This window comes from Tamandua tetradactyla, chromosome 5 (genome assembly GCF_023851605.1).
Source record: "Tamandua tetradactyla isolate mTamTet1 chromosome 5, mTamTet1.pri, whole genome shotgun sequence".
Lineage (NCBI taxonomy): Eukaryota > Metazoa > Chordata > Mammalia > Pilosa > Myrmecophagidae > Tamandua > Tamandua tetradactyla.
Genome location: NC_135331.1, coordinates 103,111,646 through 103,134,337, shown reverse-complemented (window position 1 = coordinate 103,134,337; position 22,692 = coordinate 103,111,646). Strand labels below are relative to the sequence as shown.

Below are 22,692 nucleotides of genomic sequence, written 5' to 3'. Positions count from 1 at the left end.
AAACTGAAGTAAGAACATGAACAAAAAGTGCACCTTAAGTGAGGTAAAGTTCTCTGAAATCAGTTGACTGAACCAGAGAAATTTCCTAGTAATTTGCATCAGTTCAACACTGATTTGCTACAAGGTAGAAGGGTGAATCAGATGACCTTTTGAAGTCTTTTCCAGGTTGCTGGTTCTTAGTTATAACTCATTAGCCTACCAAATTTTATGTCCTACTTTTCCAGAAATGCATTTATGAGGAAAGCATTGAAATCTCATACATTTGCCTTCCAAAATTGGATGTTCTGGCTCTAGAATGCTGAGAATCTTTATCTGGCTAAAATACTAATTTCACATAATTTATTTGTTAAACTGTGAAGTTTGGACTTCTGGTCCACTTTCCAATAGCAATCAGGTTGGTCTGTTCTGTTGATATCTAATATGTTGTTGACACATTGAGAATTTTAAATTTTGTTCATTCGCATGGATATAATTTAGCATCAATTAATAAATATAAAGAGACAAAACACTACCAAAAAGAATGCATGAATTATCAGAGGGAAGGGAGCAGAAAGGCATCAAACTATTTCCATAACTAGAAGGAGGAGATACACGACTGAAGGACATAGAGGAAGGCACAGTAGAGAGCTTCGAGAAGATGGATCCTCTGCATCTGCAGTTCCCTATGCCTGGAAATTTTTCCCCAAAAATATCTATATGGGACAGCCCTCACTCTTGCAAATGTCACCTTTTAAATGGGGCCTTTCCAGACCATGGATATGAGATAGCAAATCACCCACTACTGCCCCAGTTGGCTTCCTTATTACCCTTTGCTTTATTTTTCTCCATTTCTCCAGTAGTTCACTATTTTATATATATTTACCTGTTTATTTGTTTATAATCTGCCTGTTCCCTGTCTCCAACTCACATACAGCTCCATGAGCATTTATCTTCATAAATCCTTCATACCTCACAGTCCTTACACATAGTCGGTACTCAATAAACACTAGTTGAATTCAAAGGAGTAAAGAAGAGGTGGCATATGCAGCAGAAATATTCTACTTTCTCGAATAAACTGCATATCTAATGCTGGTCAGTTAGATTAACATCTCTCTATTGATTATAATGAAAATCAAAATGTTTACGTATGGAAGAAGACAGTTTAAGTCCTTTGTCAACTGCCTAAGAAAAAATGAAAGAAACCCTTAAATCTTATTTTTGTGTTAACGACACAGTTGATGTAATGAACTTGGATCCTTACTATATGGTGGTTGTGTTTGATTGTGCTTTATCATCTTAAGCAAAAAAGTATCCTGATGTAGGTTACTTTTCAAAACTGCATAAGTCTGCTAAAAGTCTTGCTAGTTCTGATAATAATGGTATTATTCAAATGGTCTACATTTGCGCATTTCCAAAAGCGACTATTAAATTAAGTGTTGAATGTCAAAGTTAAGATTTTTTTAAATGTTATATAACTGATCAATAACTATTGGCATTTAATAAGAGACTCTATAAAAATTTCTAAAATATACACTGAGAAATATTCAAAATATTATTATGTATTTAACCAACTTAAGTGAAATCATTCCAAAGCTCTTTAAATATCTTTTTTTTTTTTTTATGGACAGGCACTGGGAATCGAACCTGGGTCTCCAGCGTGGTAGGTGAGAACTCTGCCTGCTGAGCCACTGTAGCCTGCAGCCTGCCCTTTAAATATTTTTTCTTTTTTAATTAAATAATTTAATTATTATTAGTAAATTATTTAAATTTAATTAATAAATAAAAAATTAACAACAAACAAAAATATTAACATATCATTCCATTCTACATATACAATCAGCAATTCTCAATATCATCACATAGTTGCATATTCATCATTTCTTAGAACATTTAATATCTTTTTGAATTATTCCTTTGAAATGTTGGTTTCAAATGACTTGGGGCAGAAGAAATCCTGACATTAAATGATTTTTCTCAATTCAGTTGTGGTGTATGATTCTTGTAACACCAAGCTTGGCACGAGACAACTTGAAAAATTTGCCAGTCTAGGGGAACAATTGTATTTGAATTCCCACTTATATTAGCTTCAACCAAGGAAGCAGACAACTAAAAAGAAGAATAAGGGATGCTTAAATTATTTTCTAAAAAGTGAAGTAATAACGAAATTCTTGAATGGGTAAAGAAAATTTGGAGAGAGAGAAAGATGAATACTCACAGTGAAATATCATTATATACTCTATGAGCATAGTTAACCAAAATCCTTCTTGCATTATTGAATTTATTCTCATAGTGTATCAGGATGCTAATGGGGTAATTTCTTGATGCTCCAGAATTGGCAAGTCACTCGAATCCACAGCTGAAGACAAAGAGAGGTTGGTATCAGCATATACCACTCTTTGACTTGACAAGAATGCATAAGTTTTGTTTGTGCCAAATGAGCACTGCAAAAAGTAGCATAATGGAGCCATTTTGACTGCCGTTCCTTTTAAAGGGCTGCCACTACTTAGGGTTGGGAATTGAGAGTGAGAGAAGAGAGGTGTTTGGAAGAGGTCTTCACATTTGGAAAATGTGCTGGCATTTGAATGCCTAGTGTTCATTAGCTGGAGTCAGGGATCTCCACCAATCAGTCACATAGCCCAGTCACATAAATAGGTTTTGCCTTGTTTTCATTATCCAATTATTCAATTATTGGTTGTAAACTTAAAAGTCCACATTATCCAATTTAATTTTCCTGGCAGTTATAGGAGATGGACATTAAAAAATAATCATACCTCCTTTACAGATTAGGAGATGGGGAAACGAAGTCAGAGAAGTTATGCAGCTAGTTCAAGGTCACACAGCTAGAAAAACTGCCCAGACTTAAACCAAGTTCTTTAGGTTTCAAATCCCCTGCTTATTCCCCTACACAACATAGCCTCAGATATGTATTTAGTCTTTATTATGGATAAGGAACTGTTAAATACATTAAAGAGTATAAATAGGTATAAGACAGTTCATGCTCTTAAAAAAAAACTTACGGAGGACTTTGTTTAGGAAACAATTTTAAACAGTTTGGTTGAGAAGAATATAAGGGAATGATTAGTAGGAGATAATGCAACATAGAAAACTAAACTGCTCTCTATTATAAATGAACAGAACTTTGGCAATGGTTCCCCCAGTAAAGAGAAAACCAAAAAGATGGATGAACCAAGATGGACGAACAACTTGGCAGACAGAGAAGCTGAAGGGATTTTGTTTTTCCCCATTTCATTATGAAAATTTTCAAACAGTAAAGTTGAGAGAATTTTTACAGTGAACAACCATATATTCACCACCTAGCTTGGACATTAATATTTTATTATACTTGCTTTATCACACTTCCATTCATCCCTCTATCTATCCATCAATTCAGTTTTTTTTTTTTTTTTTTTTTTTTAAGTAAAACAGTACAGCTAAAGGGATATTTGGGAACAGGGATGTATTATATTCAATTATAAGTTGTTTATGCTGCTACCCTGTAATTCTTCATTCATCTCTTCATACCTTCAATAAAGTTCACCATACACAAAGAGGCCTTGTTAGAGAGGGTGTTTTTAAATAATTGAAATCATGGGAAGTGGCAGAATTCCAAGAATAAACAGATGCAGGGATTGAGATGAAAGAGTACACAAGACTCAGAGGGGAGAACTGAAATTTGGTGGAATCAGGAATCAGAACTAGAGGTAACCAGAAGACTATAAATCCCCAGTAATTTGGAGAAGTCTTGGAGAGAGCGTCAGATTTTGCATGAGGTGGGAGAAAGGATTTGGGCCATTTTATCTTGTTCCTTTACAGGACAGGCAAACACCACCCACTGAATGAGCGGTGCTCTCTCACTGAATGGCAACACCTGTGGTGGAAAAGATGAAGAGGAAGGAGGGAGCAAGGAAGACAGGAAAGAAAACCCTGACTTCTACCAGAAGAACAGCCATTGCTAACAGTCCTTTCCTCTTTTCTCCCTCCCCCTCCACATCGCCACCATTTTGTTTAATTTCTTTTCCTTCTCTCCTTACTTATCTTTCTCTTCTACCTTTCTTTCTTCGTAGCATGAAAAAAAGAGAAGAATGGGGAGACAGGAAGGAGAAAGAAAGAAATAGGAAGAAGGAAAAGGGAAAAGGAAGCCATTTTGTCCCTTCTATCCCCAATGCCAATTTTGCCTGATTTCTGCTCTTACCTTGCAAGCATTTTTTAGCACAAAGGTGGAGAGAAAAGAAAACAAATTAGAGGAGGAATGGAAAATGGGAGAGAAGAGGAGGAAACTCATTTGGGCTGTATCACTAAATTTTCTAAGCATCATTCCTGTCCACATAATTCCAAATTCAGTCCCAGCTACTCAATCCTTATATTCTCAGGTAGCTCAATGACCTTCTATTCCCAATTTGAAATTTCTTTACAGTTTGCTTTTGTAAACAAACACTTCAAACACCTCTTCTGCAAGAGGAGAGACAGCCTGTGAGAGTCCAACAAACATTAGATTAAATATAGGCTTTTCATTTACTGTGTGACTTGAGAAATTTACATAACCATTATGAGTTTCAATTTCCTTGTATCTAAAAAGGGGCCAATAATATCTACTTTCTTGGGTTGTTGTAAGGAATAGAGAAAGGTGTATAAGAGTACATGCCACTTAGCGAGTGTTCAAGAAAAGGCAGCTATTGGTAGTACAAGGAGGAAAGCCCTAAGTAAATCTTTAGTTGGAACTCCAGATAAATTAGTATGCTGGTTAGAGGAGCTCTTTTGGGGAACTGCTTGGCTTTAAGATAAAGATTTAAGGTGAATTAGAAAAATGCTTATATAAGCCTGGGGATGACGTTAGAATGTGGTAAAATAATACTTGTTAATATTAAAGGATTAGTAATAAAGGTACCATTTGTATCTAGTTGCCAAATTCTATAAAATTTTGCTTTCCAAATACCATCTTTTCTTGGTAATGTTTATGTAATGTGTTATGTGCATTGGTTTCAAAAGACATTATATATATTTGATATATATGTATATATATTTTAGAGGGATAATTTAGGGGGAAAAATGCAATCTACCTCTCTATTAATCAGACCTGTACCTAAAGTCTGGTTGTTCAGACTCTTAACAACCACAGTGATAACAGCTAATGTTTTTTGAACATTTATTGCGGCCAAAGCACTGTGCTAGGAGATTTTACATGGATAGTGTCCTCTATTCCTCAGTACAACTCTATGAAGCAAGTATAACTAATAGGTGAGGAACCTGTGGTCTATTAAAAGAGTTTAATCAACTTTCATGTAAAAATTAGTGAACCCAGGCAATCTGACTCTCTTTCTTGCATACTTTACTACTACATTATACTGCAATGTCCCGCAGCTAAACAGGCAACTCAGTGGAAAGGTCACTGACAAGTTTCAAGGAAGAAAATAACTTTATAAGGTCTAGATTTCTAAACTTGAGGGTAAATAACTTAATAAGCATCTTTTTTATGCACAATGCTAGGTTCAATGTTAGGTTCAGAGAATACCAAGATGAAGTAGAGTCAAAACTTTCAGGCCCTCAGCAGGTCAATATTAATATTCTGTTTTGTTGTTCATATTTAATGTTATAAGTTTAAAAGCAAATTCTTGCACTACAACCACACTAAATGTATATGTGCAATCCTTGAATAAAAAATCAAATTGAATCTAAATAACTTATCTTTATTTCTTAACTAGTTTCTCAACTTATTCCTTAAAATGTTATATGACTGGCAAAATATTTGAATAGACATTTCCCCGAAGAAGATATATGAATGGCTTATGCCATTCTTGAAATATTAACTAGCATCACTTGACAAAATCTGGCATCATTGGTTATTTGGGAAATATAAATTCACAATAAGATATCATTTCACACCTATGACTATAATCAAACAGATACACAATAAACAAAGTTGCCAAGGATGCAGAGAAACAGGAACCGTCAGAGTTCCTGGTGGGAATATAAAATGGTGCAGCCTCTTTGGAAAACAAGTTTGGTGGCTTCTTAGAAAGCTAAACATAAATTTACCATAGGGGGCCCCTCAATTCCAAACCTAGGTTTAGAGCAAGAAGTGAAAACATACATCTACACAAAAACACTTACATGAATGTGTACAAGCATTATTCACAGTATCATTATTCATAATAGCCCCAAAGTAGAAACAATCCAAATGCCAAATTATCAAATTTCATTTGATAAATGAAATTGGTATATCCAACAATGGAATACTATTCAGTACTAAATAGGAATGAAGTGCTGAAACATGCCACAACATGATGAAAATATGCTAAGGTAAAGAGGGCAGACACAAAAAACCACATATTACATTATTCCATGTATATGAAACATCCAGAATAGGTAAATCCATAGAGGTAGAAAGTAGATTAGAGACCCCCTAGGGTTATGGGGTGAGAATAGGAATTAATGGGCATGAAGGATCTCATTGAGGTGATGAAAATATTTTCTAGAACTGGTTATAGTGATTATAATTTAGTAATCTTACTAAAAGCCACTGAATTGTATAATTAAAATTAGCAATTTTTCTGACATGTATGTATACCTCAGTACAATTTTTAAAAACACTAAAAAATTAGTGAAAAGTTCCAGATATTTTAGTTAATAATCTGGAATCTACTTCTGCTTTATATAATATTTATTTTAACACTGTATTCTAATAATATCTGTTCAGGGAACTTAAAAGCTTTACAATTGCCTGTCACCAGGACATACCTATTCAGGTTTAAACTATGTCTTAATTTTAAAGCAAGTCTTCAACTAAGAAATCTTTTCACAAAGCAAAGAATCTTTTTGTAATTAATATTGTAGTCAAAAATGTTTTGTGTTAAATAGTGCATGACATATGAAATGCTTAAGCTGTAGTTTAAGGTAAAGAGCTGCATAGAAACGGCTTCCTTTTTCATTGAACTTTTGTGATACTTCTTTCTTTTTAAAATGTTTTTTAAATATATTCTTATTTTACCTCCCCAATAAGTCTATGACTTAAGAACAAATAGGTATTACTCTCATTTTCACAGATGTGTAAATATCACCTCAGATGGGTTCAGTGACTTAGCTAAAACAACCTAGCACCCAGGGGCTTTAACAACTAGATCTGTGCATAAAGCAGTGTGTTGTTCTACCATTGAATACTAGAGTGGCTTCAAATGATAGATATTAGGATTGAAACAGTCATTGATTGTTAATATATATGAGGTTGCAGTATACATGCAAAATAGAAATGTATGTGTGTTTCCCCCCCCCAAATTCACATTACACTTTATTGTTTTCCCTTTTTTCTCTTTTGACTCCCTCAGCTTAAAGTCTCTCTTGTCTGGGCAATATGGCACAATTGTTACAGAGGGCTCCAACAGTCTATTTCCCCTTTAAAGAGGAAGAATACTTTGTGGAAGAAAAGGAAATGTCTTTATATAGATTATGGTGGTGAAGGAATGCTTATTTACTTAGGTTGGATTGGATGATGTGTGAATAAAACTTTAAAAATGAACAGGGAGAAACAAATGCTAGAGAAAATGCGAAGAAAGAGATGTATCTATTCACTGTAGGGAGGGAAATTGAAAGGTGCAGCCCCTTGGAGGGCAGTGTGGTGGTTCCACAGGAAGCTAGGGGTGGGTTGCCATATGATCCTGCAACCCTGTTGCTCAGGATATACCTGGAGGAACTGAATGTGGAGACATGAATGGATATTTGCACACTGGTGCTTACGGAAGCAGTTCATGAGGAACTGAATGTGGAGACATGAATGGATATTTGCACACTGGTGTTTACGGAAGCAGTTCATGATTCACAATGATGGAGGTGGCCTAAGGGTACAACAACTGAGGAATGAAGGGGAACTGAGGTGTTTACGTATAAGGGACTATTGAGCGGCTGCAAGAAGGAATGAAGTTGTGAGGCCTACAACTAGGTAAATGAACCTTAAGGACTATACGTCGAATGAAATGTCAGAAACAAAAAGACAAATATCATCATGTCTCACTCATATAGACTAACTAAAATATAAAAACTCGGTGAACTGAAGTCGAGAGCATGGGTTATCACGTTGGGGCCTATTGTAAAGGGTCCTAGATGATAAGCTCTCATAGCCATCACATATATTCAGTCATGGTAACTGTTATTTATAAATTCTGAGACACTGAGCTGTTTGTATATAACCTGGTCGTTCCCAGAACTTCAGGTATTTATGTCACACCTTAGACTCACAGTTTGAACTCTGAAGCTATGAAAGTCAGCAGTAACTCATACAGGAACTGTTCAAAAAGTTGAAAAAGGAATCAGACTTCAACTAGAGATGTGAATGAAGCTGATCTGGATAGGACTGGGATAGATCAAAATACAAGGTAAAGGATGATATCATCCCTATTTTAAAACTTGAACTTCTGTGTGAGACCAAAGAGAGAAATGTTTATTTGGTGCAAAATTTATATTTTGGGTTGCATATTACCTAATTTAACTTGTGTGGTCAGTTATGTTGAACACCAGAAGTACATGGAATCTTGAACAGGGTATGAGATCTTGTTGCTATATGAATAAAGATGTATTTGAAAAGTCCCCTTGATGGGCTGCAGAGAAAGGAAGAAATTCTCAACTTCTCCATTTGGAAAATTCCTGATATTCTCACAAGCAGTGAGGACAGCCAAATGAATAGGCTGAGCCCTCAATCTTGGTGTTTGTCCCCATGAAACTTATTCCTGCTTACTTAAAGGCTAAGCTTACTTAAAATTAGGCCTAAGAGTCACCCCCAGAGACTCTCTTTTGTTGCGTAGGTGTGGCCTCTCTCTCTAAGCCAACTCAGCATTTGAATTCACTGCCTTTCCTCTTAATGGGACATGACTCCCAAGGGTGTAAATCTCTCTGGCAAAGTGGAAGAGAACTCCCAGGATGAGCAGGGACCTGGCATCATGGGATTGAGAAAGACTTCTTAACCAAAAAGGGAAAAAGAAATGAAACAAAATAAAATTTCAGTGGCTGAGAGATTTCAGAGTCGAAAGGTTACACTGGAGGTAACACTTACGCGTTATACAGAAATCCCTGTTTACTTTATGGGGTGTTGGAGTGGCTGGAGGGAAGTACCTGAAACTGTTTAGCTGTGTTCCAGTAGCTTTGATTTGCGAAGACAATTGTATAATGATATAACTTTTACAATGTGACCATGTGATTATGAAAACCTTGTGCCTGATGCTCCTTTTAACCAGGGTATGGACACGTGAATAAAAAAATATGGATAATAAATAAATAATCTGGGGCATAAGGGGTAAATAAATTGGATAGATTGAAATATTAGTGGTCAATGAGAGGGAGGGGTAAGGGGTATGGGATGCATGAGAGTTTTCTTTTTACTATTCTGGAGTGGTGCAAATGTTCTAAAAATGAGCACGGTGATGAATACACAACTATGTGATGATACTGTGACCCCTTGATTGTACACCATATATGGACTGTATGTATGTGAAGAATTTGTCAATAAAAATACTTTAAAAAAAGGAAGAATATATTTTAATATATAGTAAAAAATAAAATATTTTGTTAGTTTTATCTCCCCAAACGCACTGCAAATTGCTTGAAGGCAAGGATTATGCATTATATAATTCTGAATTTCTGAGAGCCCCTAGTATTGCTAATATTGTACAAGCAAAGGAAATGCATGTGGGCTTATCTGATAGAAAAAAAGTGTAAAAGCATAACTATATGGTAGCTTGCACATTAGGACTAGAACCTGCTGAAGAAAAAGTCATCAATCAAATGGATTAAGTAGTTTTGAAATATTGTTTAAATATTTACAAAGTAAAACTCATTCCCTCTATGCTCCCATAGTACATTGTACATAATACCTCCAATTAGTGCTTTACATGTCATTTCTCCTATTAGACCGTAAACTCCTCTAGGATACTTCCTCTCTTGATGATGAGAGACACTTCATTTATAACTGGTCAATGAATAAATGCATATAAAGGTGAGAGATACTTCATTTGAGACAAAAGATATCTATATTTATAAAGTCACGCATTTGAAACAAGCACCTAAATGTTATATCTCAGAGGAATTTTAAAGCATTTTATCCTAGAAGAAAAGATGTATTCCCTTGCCCCACAAACCCAATCTTCTCAGGGAGACAGACTCCCCACTTAACCCCCTTTCTCCCCAATGACTTCCTTTTTCATTGATTCTCTTTTCCCTGATACAGTTTCCTTTTCATGGGAAAACCAAACCAAGCCAAACAACATCAACAAGAAAACATTTTTTCCATTTACCCAACTTCTCTTTTCATCTTCCTTTAACTGCTAAACTTCTCAAATGAGGAATCTGGTCACTACATACATTTGAGCTTGCACTCCATCATACCATTAAGACTAGTTATGTCAATATTAACAAATTTCTGATTGAACTCAGGGGTCATTTCTTAGTTTCTCATCCTCTTTAAGGTCCCTGTGTTTTAAAATCTTTTCATAAAAGCAAACAGTTTTTATGAATGAAATAAGCACATGCTAATATGTTTCCTGTGGTTCAGAAGAAAAGCAGGTTTCCAGGTTGGGGTGCTGCCAAAGAAGCCTGACTGAACCTCTCAGAGTGGAACTCAAGTCTGCGGTTTAGCTTCCCCACCTCTCACTAGGCAACATTATCACTTTTCCAGAGCTGACTCATTTTAACTCGTGACACCTAGCATAAAACCCCAAAATGCTGAATTATTGATTGGCAATGAGGAAATAAAACTGTTGGGCAGAATGAAACTTCCTACCAAGTGTTCATTGTATTTATGTGGGAAGCTCCATGGAAGCCAAAATATCTGAAGACTGTTTGATGAAAATAGAATCAGGATAAGGGGAGTGAGCTACATAATTTGAATTTTTAAACAATATCAAGACTCTGATAGCCCAGCCCATTTGTCTGTTTCTCACTCACATCCACAGTATTGAAATGTGCCATGCCAATTTGTTCTACAACTACTTTTTCCATGCTTTGTGGCTAAGTAACTTCTTTTCTTATTTATACACTATTTTAATCAGGTTATAATGAAAGCTTACTGGCTTAGATCTATATCCTACTGTGATCCATTATTTGTCTATTTTAAAAAATTAACTTTCAAAAATTAGCCTTATTTCTAACTTATTGGGGAATATCTCACGGTTGCCTGCTATATGCACCTATAATTTGTAAACTGAATTTCTCACATATTATGACCTATTCCTTAAAGCAAGTCATACCTATATGATCAGCTTGATTACCCAACCATCTCCTAACAAAACATTTCCAAATGGCCTTTGGCCATTTACAAAAATCATATTCTGTAAAATAAGTCTTTAAAATCCTATTAGGCTAGGCATCTGTTGGCTTTCCTGTAGTTTAGGATATTCAAAAGAACACCCCCAGATCCTGAAAGTAGTTCCAAAAGTTAGGTTCCAAATGTTTGAGCAATGACAACAATTGTTGGAACAATAGTAGGAGTATGTAAAAGAAAATGCAGTCATAAATACGTGTTCAATTAAAGAGAAACTATTGGACTAAGCATAATTGGCTAACTTCAAGTTTCCATTAATATTAATATATTGTTTACCCATTCATTTTGTTATTTTTTTAGCACTTACTGCAAGCCAAGCAGTTGAAAGAGCTAAAAGTTTAATTAAAACTTATGGTAGAATAACTTATAATTGAGAAAATTCAATTCATGAATTTTTCCCCCCATAAATCGAAGAATGATGGCCATAATTTAGTTAGAATGGGATAATATCAGTACAGGAGCATACTTTGAGAACTACTACTATAGGGCAAGTCACTGAGTAACACATATATAATTTCTTTATTCTAAATGTAGAAATTGAATATTAGAAGAAATTTTTGTTTATAGTATTTGCTTTGTAAAGTTTGGAAGAAAAGAAAGGAATCCCTTCATTCAGAATTTTAAATCTTGCATGACACCCATTTCCAGACAGAAACCAGTAGTTTTTCTAAACCCTTAAGGATATTGCTTCAAATAAATACATTCTACTCTAATTTAAGAAAGATTACTAAAAAATTACTAGAATGTGGTTAAGTTTGGTAGTTTGTGTTTTATCATTTGCTTATTAGTTGGGGAAGATCACAAATTCTGTAGTTCTAGTGTAGTGGTTCTCAATCACTAGCATAACATAAAACCTGGAGGGTTATTAACACAGATTGCTGAATTTTTCCCCAGAGTTTCCAATCCAGTAAGTGTGGGTTGGGGTCTAAATTTGCATTTCTAACAAGATGCTAATGCTGGATTCACATTTTGAGAATCACTGCTTTATATTTTAGGCTATCTTCAATTTAAAAAGCCTATGATTATCCCTCTCACATTCCCTGCAGTGGCTAAAAAAAGAAAAAAGAAACTTATGACCTTTAACATTTTATCTCTGTTTTTCACTGCCATCCCTACTTTTCTACAAAACAGTTTCTTTCCTACATTACAGGGAAAACTGGGTCATTGGGTATGAACTGTCTCAAGTTCCTATCCCTTTCTTCCAGCATATTCCTTTTCCTTTTTAAGGCACTGCCCATGTTTTGTACTCTTGATCAGAAGCCTTACCATCTCTGCCAAGATATAATTCCATCTTTACATCTCAGCAATTTTGTCACTGGCCTGCTTCTATCCTGAGTGTTCAACCCTTTCCTCTTTACTAGCATGTTCTCCAGAGCCTATAAACAAGCTCAAGCCTTGATCAAACAAGACTTGGTCTTCCATATTTCTGTAGCTACTTTCTTTTTCCTTTATAAGCCAGGCTCTTGGAAAGAATAACCATGAGATGAGACTAATTCTCATCTCAGTACCATTAATTTCTCTTTTGAAACTCTTCTCTCCTGGCTTATGTGACATGACCATCTTGTCAGTGTTCTTCATAGGCTCTTCCTCTCCCTCTATCCTTGAATTTGGGTTTTTAGAATCAGTTCTTTGGTTCACTTCTTTTTATTTTATGGTGCACTCTCTCGGGCTCTCATTGTTTCTCTCGGTTTCAATCATAGTCTACATTGCTACCGGCTTCTGAATCTAAATGTCCAGCTACACTCCTCAGCTCCAGACTTTATTCTAGCTTCTACTGTCATTATTTGGTCTGAATATTCCTTTCTGTTACTGTTAAACCCACCTAGATTTTGTACAGTGACCTCAAAGTCAAAATGACTCAACCTGTTACTTCTACTAATATTGCTTGTCTTGATGAGTGATACAACCATCTACTCAATAAGTCAATGTCATGGTCAGGTTCATGTGTCAACTTGGCCAAGTTGTGGTACCTGTTTGTCTGGTTGGGTAAGCGCTGGCCTGTCTGTTGCAATGAGGACATTTCATAGAATTAGATCATGATCACGTCAGCTGCATCCACAGCTGATTCCATTTGTAATCAGCCAAAGGGAAGTGTCTTCTGACACTTAATGAGTGATGCTTAATCTAATCACGGGAAGCCTTTTAAGGAGGATTCAGAAGAGACAGGCTCTATTCCTGCTTCGGCTGGTGGAGTTCATCCAGACCCTCCATCGGAGTTGTTGGCTTCATAGCCCGCCCTGTGGATTTTGGACTCTGTGTTCCCAGGGTCACGTGAGACACTTTTATGAATTTTATATTTGCGGGTGTTCCCTGTTGATTCTGTTTCTCTAGAGAACCCTAACTAATACGGTCAAGTAATCTTGCAAACATCCTTCTGTTTTCTCTTTGCCTCCCTTCCATTTTTATACCTTCTTAGTAACTAAATACTATAAATTCTCCTTCCTCAGTATTTCTCCTGCCTATCATCTTTTATCCTTTCCTACTCCATAGATGTAGCTCCAGCCCATATCATCTCTTTCTTGAACTGTTAGTTCCTTCCAATCTTTCACCCTTCCAATGTATATTGCACATTATTGCCAGTTCAAATTTTCTGACAGCAAATTTAATCATGTCACTACCTTAAAAAAATCCTTTCAAGGCGTTCCTTAATTTTTTTTTGGTATGTATGGCAGGATCACATTTCATTAATTTCTCATGTGAGTATCCCGTTACTGCAGCACCATTTGTTGAATTTTTGTTTCTTTGCTTTGCTTGCTTGTTTGTTTTTAAGTGCATGGACTGGGAATCACACCTGGATCTCCTGCATGGCAGGCAAGAATTCTACCACTGAACTACCCCTGCACCCCCTCCCTTTTCTTATTAAAGTCCAAATTCCTTAACATAATACACAAGACTTTCTTTGAGCTGGATTCTGCCAAGTTTCTGCCTCCCTTTCTTATACCGTGTGATCTCATAATGCTGCACAATTTTCAGTTCCCTGTAACACACTGTGACTTTGCTCATGCTACTCTCTTTACCCAAATTATCTTTTCCATTTTGTTCAACCATAGCTAAGTTTTCAAGACCGAGTTTTGAGTCATTTTTTCAATAATGGTAACAGTAAAAATGAAAAACAATATTTATTATGTGCCAGGTACTTTACATGAATTCTTATTTAATCCTCACAACAGGACTTTGAAATTCATATCATTATCCCTGATTTATGAATGAGGCAACTGAGGTTCAGAGAAGTTATCATTTTTGACATCTTTTTCTGCACTAGTCAATTCTTAGTGCCCTCAAATACCTTTTCTATATCTTTTTGTGTGTCTCACTTATAATCTATGCATACTTTTATAGGTGGTGAGATAATCTATATTAGAGGTGAGAATTTTAAAAGAAATGGTCTTCAAATGGCTTAGGAAAATACATTAATAAGCTGCCCTCAAAGATTGGGGCAGCTGTTATCTAAGAAACAAAAGTGCCAAGCTACTCAGCATTAGAAATAAATGGAATGGGTTGAGTATATATATATGTGTTTGTGAGAACAAGATGGACAGAATAGAAAGAAGAAAGTGGGGGATTTTTGGGAAACATGGAAGTGTGGCAGGAGGAGGCCTATAAGAACAAGAATATTTATTATTTACTTTTAAGTTATGTTTCTGTAAACCCGTTTTATCATCTCACAAACTTAGTAAAATCTGCTGTGCCTACTCGAAGTCTTATGAAAATACTTTTGGGAAAAATCTAGGAACACGGCTTTCTCTGAGTGTTGGAATAAGGACAGATTGGCAGCTCATCCATGAACTTCATAAATTAATTTAGCGTAAGTGGACGTTCAGAGCCAAAGGGGACCATGAGAACATTAACTCCCCCAAAATATGAAGAAACCATGCGCTGGCCACTGGGCTTGCAAATAAAATGGAATGGAAATTCAAGCCATTTTTAAACTAGAGCTTATAAAACAGGGAGAGCTCAGCTACATATTATCGTAGCGTCTCTGCTCTTATTTGTTTATATACTTTGTATATCCTACATTCATCAGTAAGAAGTCTTTTTGAGGGCAAAGACCCTGTATTAATTTATCTTTATATCCTCAGTACCTAACCATGACTGGTATACTTAGTGGTTTCTCAGTAAATGGTTTTTAAAAGAATTATTGTCACATTTTCATATATTTACTGAATTAAGAAAATGTAAAACCCTAATATTTGAGATATGTTTTTAATTTATTTTCATGTCTAATGCATTCAAAATATTAACATTATAAAAATTACTCATTACCTAATATAAAAAACAGGAAGACAACACTTATAATTACCTAGCTTAACAATAACTTATAGTTTCAATGTGTCAGGAACTTTCTATTTAATCTGAAAGCAACCCTACCACAAAGGTATTATTGTCATCCCTATTTTACAGTGGAGGACACATTTTCAGAGAGGTTGAATAATTTATCTTGGGTATTTTGGCTAATAAGTGATATCAAAGTCCATATGTTTTGTACTACATCTGAAAGGGTTAATGAGGTTGCTTTAAATATATTCTGGAAAGAGAAAAGTCAGTTTCTCTTTAAGTTTACAGAGTTTAAACTGTATCTGTAAAAAGCTAAAAATAAAAACAAACCAACTTGGTCAAACCTGTTGGTATGATTCCATGATAACTATTTAAGAAACTGATCTGAACATTACTTAATTAAAATGGCTTTATTGCACCCAGATTTAGAAAAAGCATTACATTAGAAAAAAGTTATATTAGCCACATTGTGGTTTACTCTCTTCTGGCACAGGTTAAGTTTTGGTCCTGTTTCTATGTATAATTTGAAATAGAAAATTGGAGAAGTTATTCAAGCAATTCACTGAAAAAGATCCAATTTTACATCTAAATATTTCAATGAAAATCTTTGGGGAACCAAATGTTTCTATTTGTCCCAACTGAATTTTCCACTTTACTTTCCTGTATTGATAGACAGCCCCTTCTTTCCCCATCAAAAATGTTATTTTTTTTCTCTCTTTTTTTTTTAACATGGGGATGTTCACATTTTCTTAAAACAAAAGTAAAATATTCCTTGACAGATAAAGATAGGTCTCTAGTCTATAAACAGGATTAGAAATTAATTAAATAATTGTTATAAAATGTTACAAAGCCAAACTTTTCTTCATTTCCATAAAAACTTATTTATGATGGCAAATCATTAAAGATAACACAAACACTGTAAGGAATTACCTACTTATACCCAAAACTGAATCTTTATCTCTCCCTCGCACCCAACATATGCAGTTGATAGCAAATCTATTTTTCCAGTTTCACAGAACAGACACTTTAGAGTCATCCTTAACTCCTCTCTTCCTCTAGAATCTCACAATGTAATCTGTCAGCAAATCATATTGGTTTTGAGAATATATCCAGAATCCAGCCAGGACTTAAGAATACTGTAACAACCTTAGTATAAGTCACCATCATCTCTTGCCTTGGTTCCTACACTAAGATGAATTATGATACAGACTATTCTCAACCCGGCAGTCCGCATGACCATTTACTGCCTAAATCATATCATTTCACTTCTCTGCCAACAGCCTTCGAGTTCCCATCAGAGTAAAAGCTAAAAAGTCCTTTCAACATACCAAGTCTACTTCTACCTCAGGGCCTTGGCACTAGTGGTTCTCGCTATTCTTCAGACATTTGCAGACATTTCCTTCACCTGCTTCAAGTCATTACTCAAATGCCGCTTTCTCAGTGAGGCCTACCTAAACTATCCAATTTAAAAATGACAACATCCACCCCTCCCTTTCCCTGTGCTTTGTCTCATTCCATACCCCTTCCTTGATTTATATTTTCCCCATAACACTCATGGCCTTCTAACACATTATATATGTGAGGTATTTATTTTGTTTATTGCCCAACTCCTCCTAGTAGAATGTGAATTCCATGGCAGCATGGATTTTTGTCTCTTCTGTTCACTGGTATATTTGCAGTTCCTAGAATTGTGTCAAGCAGATGGACGGCCCTCAGTAAATACTTGGTGAATAAATGAAATAATTGGCACCCATCACTCACATTCACCCTGAACCAACAGTCCTAATCTTCAGGGGACAAGTGTAAAAGTTGTTTGTTCACATTACAAGAGGTATTATATATTGGATTCTATGGGAATAGGAGCAACTAAGTTTCCTTGTGCTTAGATGGGTTACTGGCCCTTATCCTATGATTCCCAGCCCATTTTGAGTTCCCCAAATATGATCATTTTCTCAGTACCCAACCACTATTTTTAAAAGATTCTGGAGTGTTAAGCCTACAATGAGAACTCTCTAAGAAGGTGATGATGATTACAATTCTACAAGCTGCCCTGAACTGCAAGTCTTAACATTTATTCTTTTATTACTAAGCAGTGTTGTTCTTCCACTTTTAAATACATGAATATAGTGTGAAGGGAGGGGGAGCCAATCGGATGACACTGTGAATCATCCCAAAAAATAATTTTGTGAGCACTCCCTCCAGTAGATTTGATTAATGTGTATTTTTTCATGTTAGTCTTTCTTTTGAAATGTATTTAGTCAGTTGAACTCTGAGTCTGCCTACAGCAAGAGCCCTGCCAATTCATGTAATTTTCAATAGCACAAAAATGAATGGTGAAATTATGCTATACAACTTTAGAATCCATATTTTGCTCAATCCTTTTTAAAGCAGCATAGAACTTTAGGCCTCAAAGTGTTTTTCTTTTTTGTTCATTTGGGTCAAATATATCATTTTACAGAGATGGAAACTGAGTCCCAAAGATATTAAGTGACTTGCTCATGCAGCACAGAGATGAGTAACCTCTGGTAGGAATACCCTCTTCTAAAGATAAAGCAAAGTGATAAAGAGTTCTTAATGTCAGAAAATTAATTGAACATAGCAACAATTTCTAATACCAAATTCTACCCAATCGATTTCCATGGTGACTACTTAAACCTTAGAAATAAAAGGCCATGGGCAAAATAATAGATAAAAATGAAAATAAACAGTCTCCACAAGCATTCTCATAAATAAAGAGTCATGGAGCACAAAAGAGTAAAAATTTTCAGGTCTCTCAAGTGAATTGTCCCTGTGGCATACATAGGAAGAGAAAAAGGTACTTAATCACACAGATAGTTCCATATTCCCTGTGGCTTCTGCTATTCTTTGGAGAATGGGGACTTCTTTTATTATGGAATTTGTTCACTTTTAAGATGTCAACAGGCATTATTTTCTAAGATATGTGTAACTTCTCTTTGCAGTGGTGAGTCTACATGAAAGTTATTATGCCAGGGCAATGTAAACGTCTATAGTGACAATGCTTCATTTTCCTCTAATGACTCTGCCAGTGGATGGAGACATTTTTGTGGGGTGATGAATTTACTTGGTTTGTTGATGGACTTCCCGCACATGCTGTGGAAATCACTTACTTTTTTCTGAATGGTAGTAGTCATCGATATTTTAATTTCAGCAATAGCTTCACTGTTTAGGCTCTTTTTTTGTAATTAAAAGACACCCTAGTCACATTAATAGCTTAAGATATTTGATATATAGCAAATGGATTAATATTTTCACTCAATATGTTCAGCAGTGCTCTCAAACTACCAACAAGGTATAGACTAGATACCAGCAGTCTGAGAGTGATAAGATCTGAGTTCAAATTGATATTTTATTCTGAAAAACAGGGTCATATCTGGCCTCTATCTGATGCAGATAAAGCTCTTTTGCATCAAGGACTACTATGACTGAAATGATTTGCTTGGGGCTAATTTCCTTAGACATGATGTTTTTCTTAACCCTGTTTTCTTGGGTTTTTTCAACTATTGCATATAAGTCTTTCTTTGTAAAGAGTTATGACAATTCTCTCCCAGTGTTATTTTTCTTTATACATCACACTTTGCTCAGCATTGAACTGAGCCCTGATTTACACATTATGGTGCGCTTTCACATCCTAAATATCTCCATTCTTTGGGAAGTTTAAGTATTTGGAAAATATTTAAGTGTTGGGAGATTAAAGAAAAAATATGCAACACAAAATTAACAGAAGACAACTTCAATCCATGCAGAAAATAACTAAGTGACTTTAGCAATATGAGCAAATAGGAGGAAGTGATTAATTCACAAGTCATATATTCATAGGCAAGAAAATAACTTTTAAGCAGTTATGTTTAAAACAACCTGGTAAAAAAGCAGCCTGCCCTGGTCAAGATGGCAAGAGTGAAAAGTTTTAGGGCTTTGTCCTCCCATAGAAACCTTGAACAACCACAAAAACTGGCAGAAACATCTCTCTCAAAGCATCAGCAAACATTTAAAGGATTGTAATAACAGGTGGGCACTGAACCAAGAAAAAAGGCAACTTAAAAATTGTAGCTCATGGGTGCCCCAGCTGGCCCCTCCTGCAGTTCCTCACTGGGTTAGCATGGAGACCACCTGTACCCCCAATATGGATTTCTGGTCCTGCTTCCAGAGGAAGCTGAGTAACACTTGTGCATATACGGGGATCAAATATGGCCAATCCGTGTATAAGTGACCTGGGAAACTGAACCAGGACACTCATTACAGGTTCGCAATTCCAGCACTTGCCCTGTGTGTAAAGGCAGCTCTCAGAACTCTCCTACAGAATGCTGTAGGAGAGCAGTGAAGTTGTGCATGCATGGAGCAAGGGATGGCTGGCTATAGTACTTGAGGAAATTGTTTCCTAGGGAAGAAAGGACATTTATATCTATATAATGGGGGAATTCCTAGGGATATTTGCATTTGCCCAAAACAAAATGTGTGAGCTGAAAGGATCAGGGAGGCCCTTATGACTTGACATGGTGTTATTCCCTAAAATCATTGTATGGATATGCTCTGAAGGTGAACACTCTACATAGGTCTATCGGTAAAGAGTGGAAAAGGTGTCTTGTTTTTTTTCCTTCTTTTGTTTGGGTGCTGATGGTAGTTGGAGATGGGTGAGGGGGCAGTTAGTTCCTGACATTCAAGAAAAGCTCTGACATAACACTAGCTGGATAGAAGCTTAAAGAATAGACATTCAGAGTCTAAATTCCAGCAATAACACATTGAAATGTTAAAATGTTCAGGTTTCAACTAAAGATGACAAAACATTCCAAGACACAGGAAATGATGGCCAAGGGAAAGGAGAAAATTAGAGTATTAGAAATTGTCAGTGAGGAGGAGCAGATCTGGGACATTCCAGAGACAAAAAAATGGTTGTAATGGGAAATTTATGTTGTATATATATATGTTCCCATAATTAAAAAAAAAAGTAACTAAAGAGACAATGACAATTAAATACATGATCCTAGATGGGATCTAACAAAGATGGGGGAAAGACTCATAAGGACTAATATGAAAAAACTGGAATATAGACTATAAGCTTACTACCAATATTAATTTCTTGAACTTGATAACTGTACTTAAGGTGGTTACATAAGTGAACTGCCTTATTCTTATGAAATGTACATAGCAGGGTTAAGTGTTCAAGGAGCATGATATATAAAAACTACACTCACTGTTCATAAAATGTATTGATAGACATATAGATCGATAGAACAAAACCTGGTGAGGGTTAATAGAATCTGTTTCCAATATAATTTTATATTTGACATGGTAGGAGTTATACAAGCACAGATAAGTTGTCTTCCCTAAGCAGTTGAAAAGTATTAAAAATACAAATACCAAGAAGACTCAAACGATATGAAGAGCGAAAATAACCTAAATCATTATGTTAAGACTGTATTCTTTAAAAAACTATATACAGAGCAACTGATGGGAGAGAAGATGTACACTTTAATAGCGAGGGTGCAAGATCTAAAAATTAGAAAGAAGAGAGCAGACAGCGGTGGCTCAGCAGAGTTCTCGCCTGCCATGCCCGCCACCTAGATTCCATTCCAGTGCCTGCCCATGCAAAACAACAACAAAACAGGCTAATATTCTAAAGAAAAACGAATTTAGGCAAATTGTCCCTAAAAAGCCGTCGAAGAGAAAAAGTTTCAATAGCAGAAACACGGTCCTTTAATGACTAAGCTTGGTAAAAGGAGTTGGGAAAAAATTGCGGACTGTTCTTCCACGGCCTAATGATTTTGTGTAGGGACAGGATGGGGAGTGGGATGTGCGAAGGTCAGTGGAAAAACCGGTGTTTCACTGTTCCAGAAAGAGTTCAATATCCACACTGGCTCGTTCATTCATCGCGGACCTTTGGGGGAGCGGGTCTGTCTTTTCTTTCCATTTCCCTCCACCATTCTACAGGAACAATCGGCCTAAGATCCCTGTCCATCCTAATTCCCAAAGAGACGCTTTCATCGGCCATCTCTGCCCTGGAGTTGTACACACACTTTCAATGTTAGTCACCGAATTCCTTGAAAATCCTACACCTCTCCTCTCCATTCCCAAAGAAGTCAAAACTTGCACACCTTTCGGTTCCCAGCTCATCCCCATTTTCTCCCAGCAGTCCCCGCTCCAAGGTCCGCCGCGTGGCCCAGCGTGGCCCACAGTGCTCTGCCCGGCGCGACGAGCGCCGCGCACCCCAACCTCGGGAACGCGAACGTCTGTGCGCCTCACGATACTCCGCCCATACCAAGCGTGGCGGAAGTAGTCTGTTCTCAGTACAGGGGGCCGCGAGCCACCTGGTCGAGCACGCATGCGCAGGCGCCGGCGCTACTAGTAGTGGGGCCGGTCGCGTCTTTACCTCTCCTTTCTCCAGGGCTCACGCCATCTTGCTCCCCTCCCCCCGCCCTCCAAGCCGAGTACCTCTTCTCTTTCAACACTCTCTGCCCCCACCCCGCCCCTTTCCTAGCGTGTCTCGGTCCGCAGCAGCAGAAACCGCACCTTCTCTGCCCCCACATTCTCCACGCGGGACCGGCAGCTGTACCTACAAGTGTTCTTAAAGCAGAGGTTGTAGGGGCCTGGGGGGTGGTGCGGGAAACGGGCGAGGAGGCCAGTGAACGGGGAGGGATGCTACGTAGCCTGCCCGCGTCTCTGGGCCTTCTCCCCAGCCCATCGGCTCTTTTGTGCCGGCTATTCCCTGGTGCCGGCTGGAAAGCCGCTGCCTGAGAGTAAATTGGCGGTAAAGCTGGGAGGCTGGAGGGAGGGCGGTGCGCAAGCCGCTGCCTAGGCGCTGCATCCTGATTCTGCGGAGTGTGTCTCTGATTCCTAACTCCTCCCATTCGGCGGGTGGGCGTGGGGCGACGGGAGCAGCGCCGCGAGCCGGAGCTGGTCTTGCTGGGGTGTGTTACGGAACACCTTCCTCGTGGCATCTCGGTGGCGTTTTTTTTTTTTTTTTTTTTTTTTTTAAGAATACTTAAGGAAGGAAAGTGATGCTTTAGGGGGCAGGGTGGAAGAAGAGCTAGGTCGCGTTAATATAAGTGTGGCATCCCCAAAAAAGGAAAAGAGCGACTCTCTGTGATTGAGCCCATATGTGTCACACTGGGGAAATTTTTAAA

The 22,692-nt window shown here is 37.0% G+C and overlaps 2 protein-coding genes across 8 annotated transcripts in view; one reads left to right on the top strand and one right to left on the bottom strand.

Annotated features, from left to right (window-relative positions):
- The window catches only part of RUNX2 (RUNX family transcription factor 2), a 219,645-nt gene that overhangs the window by 145,790 nt on the left and 51,163 nt on the right, over positions 1–22,692 (bottom strand). The gene's annotated exons all lie outside the window — the stretch shown is intronic.
- The window catches only part of SUPT3H (SPT3 homolog, SAGA and STAGA complex component), a 654,143-nt gene continuing 653,359 nt past the window's right edge, over positions 21,909–22,692 (top strand). For 2 of the 4 annotated variants that reach the window (XM_077161961.1, XM_077161962.1), the window contains exon 1: positions 21,910–22,144. The gene's annotated coding sequence lies outside the window, so the exon portion shown is untranslated. Of the gene's footprint in view, positions 22,145–22,692 lie in introns of all 4 variants that reach the window. The other 2 variants (XM_077161959.1, XM_077161960.1) reach the window with 2 other exon arrangements.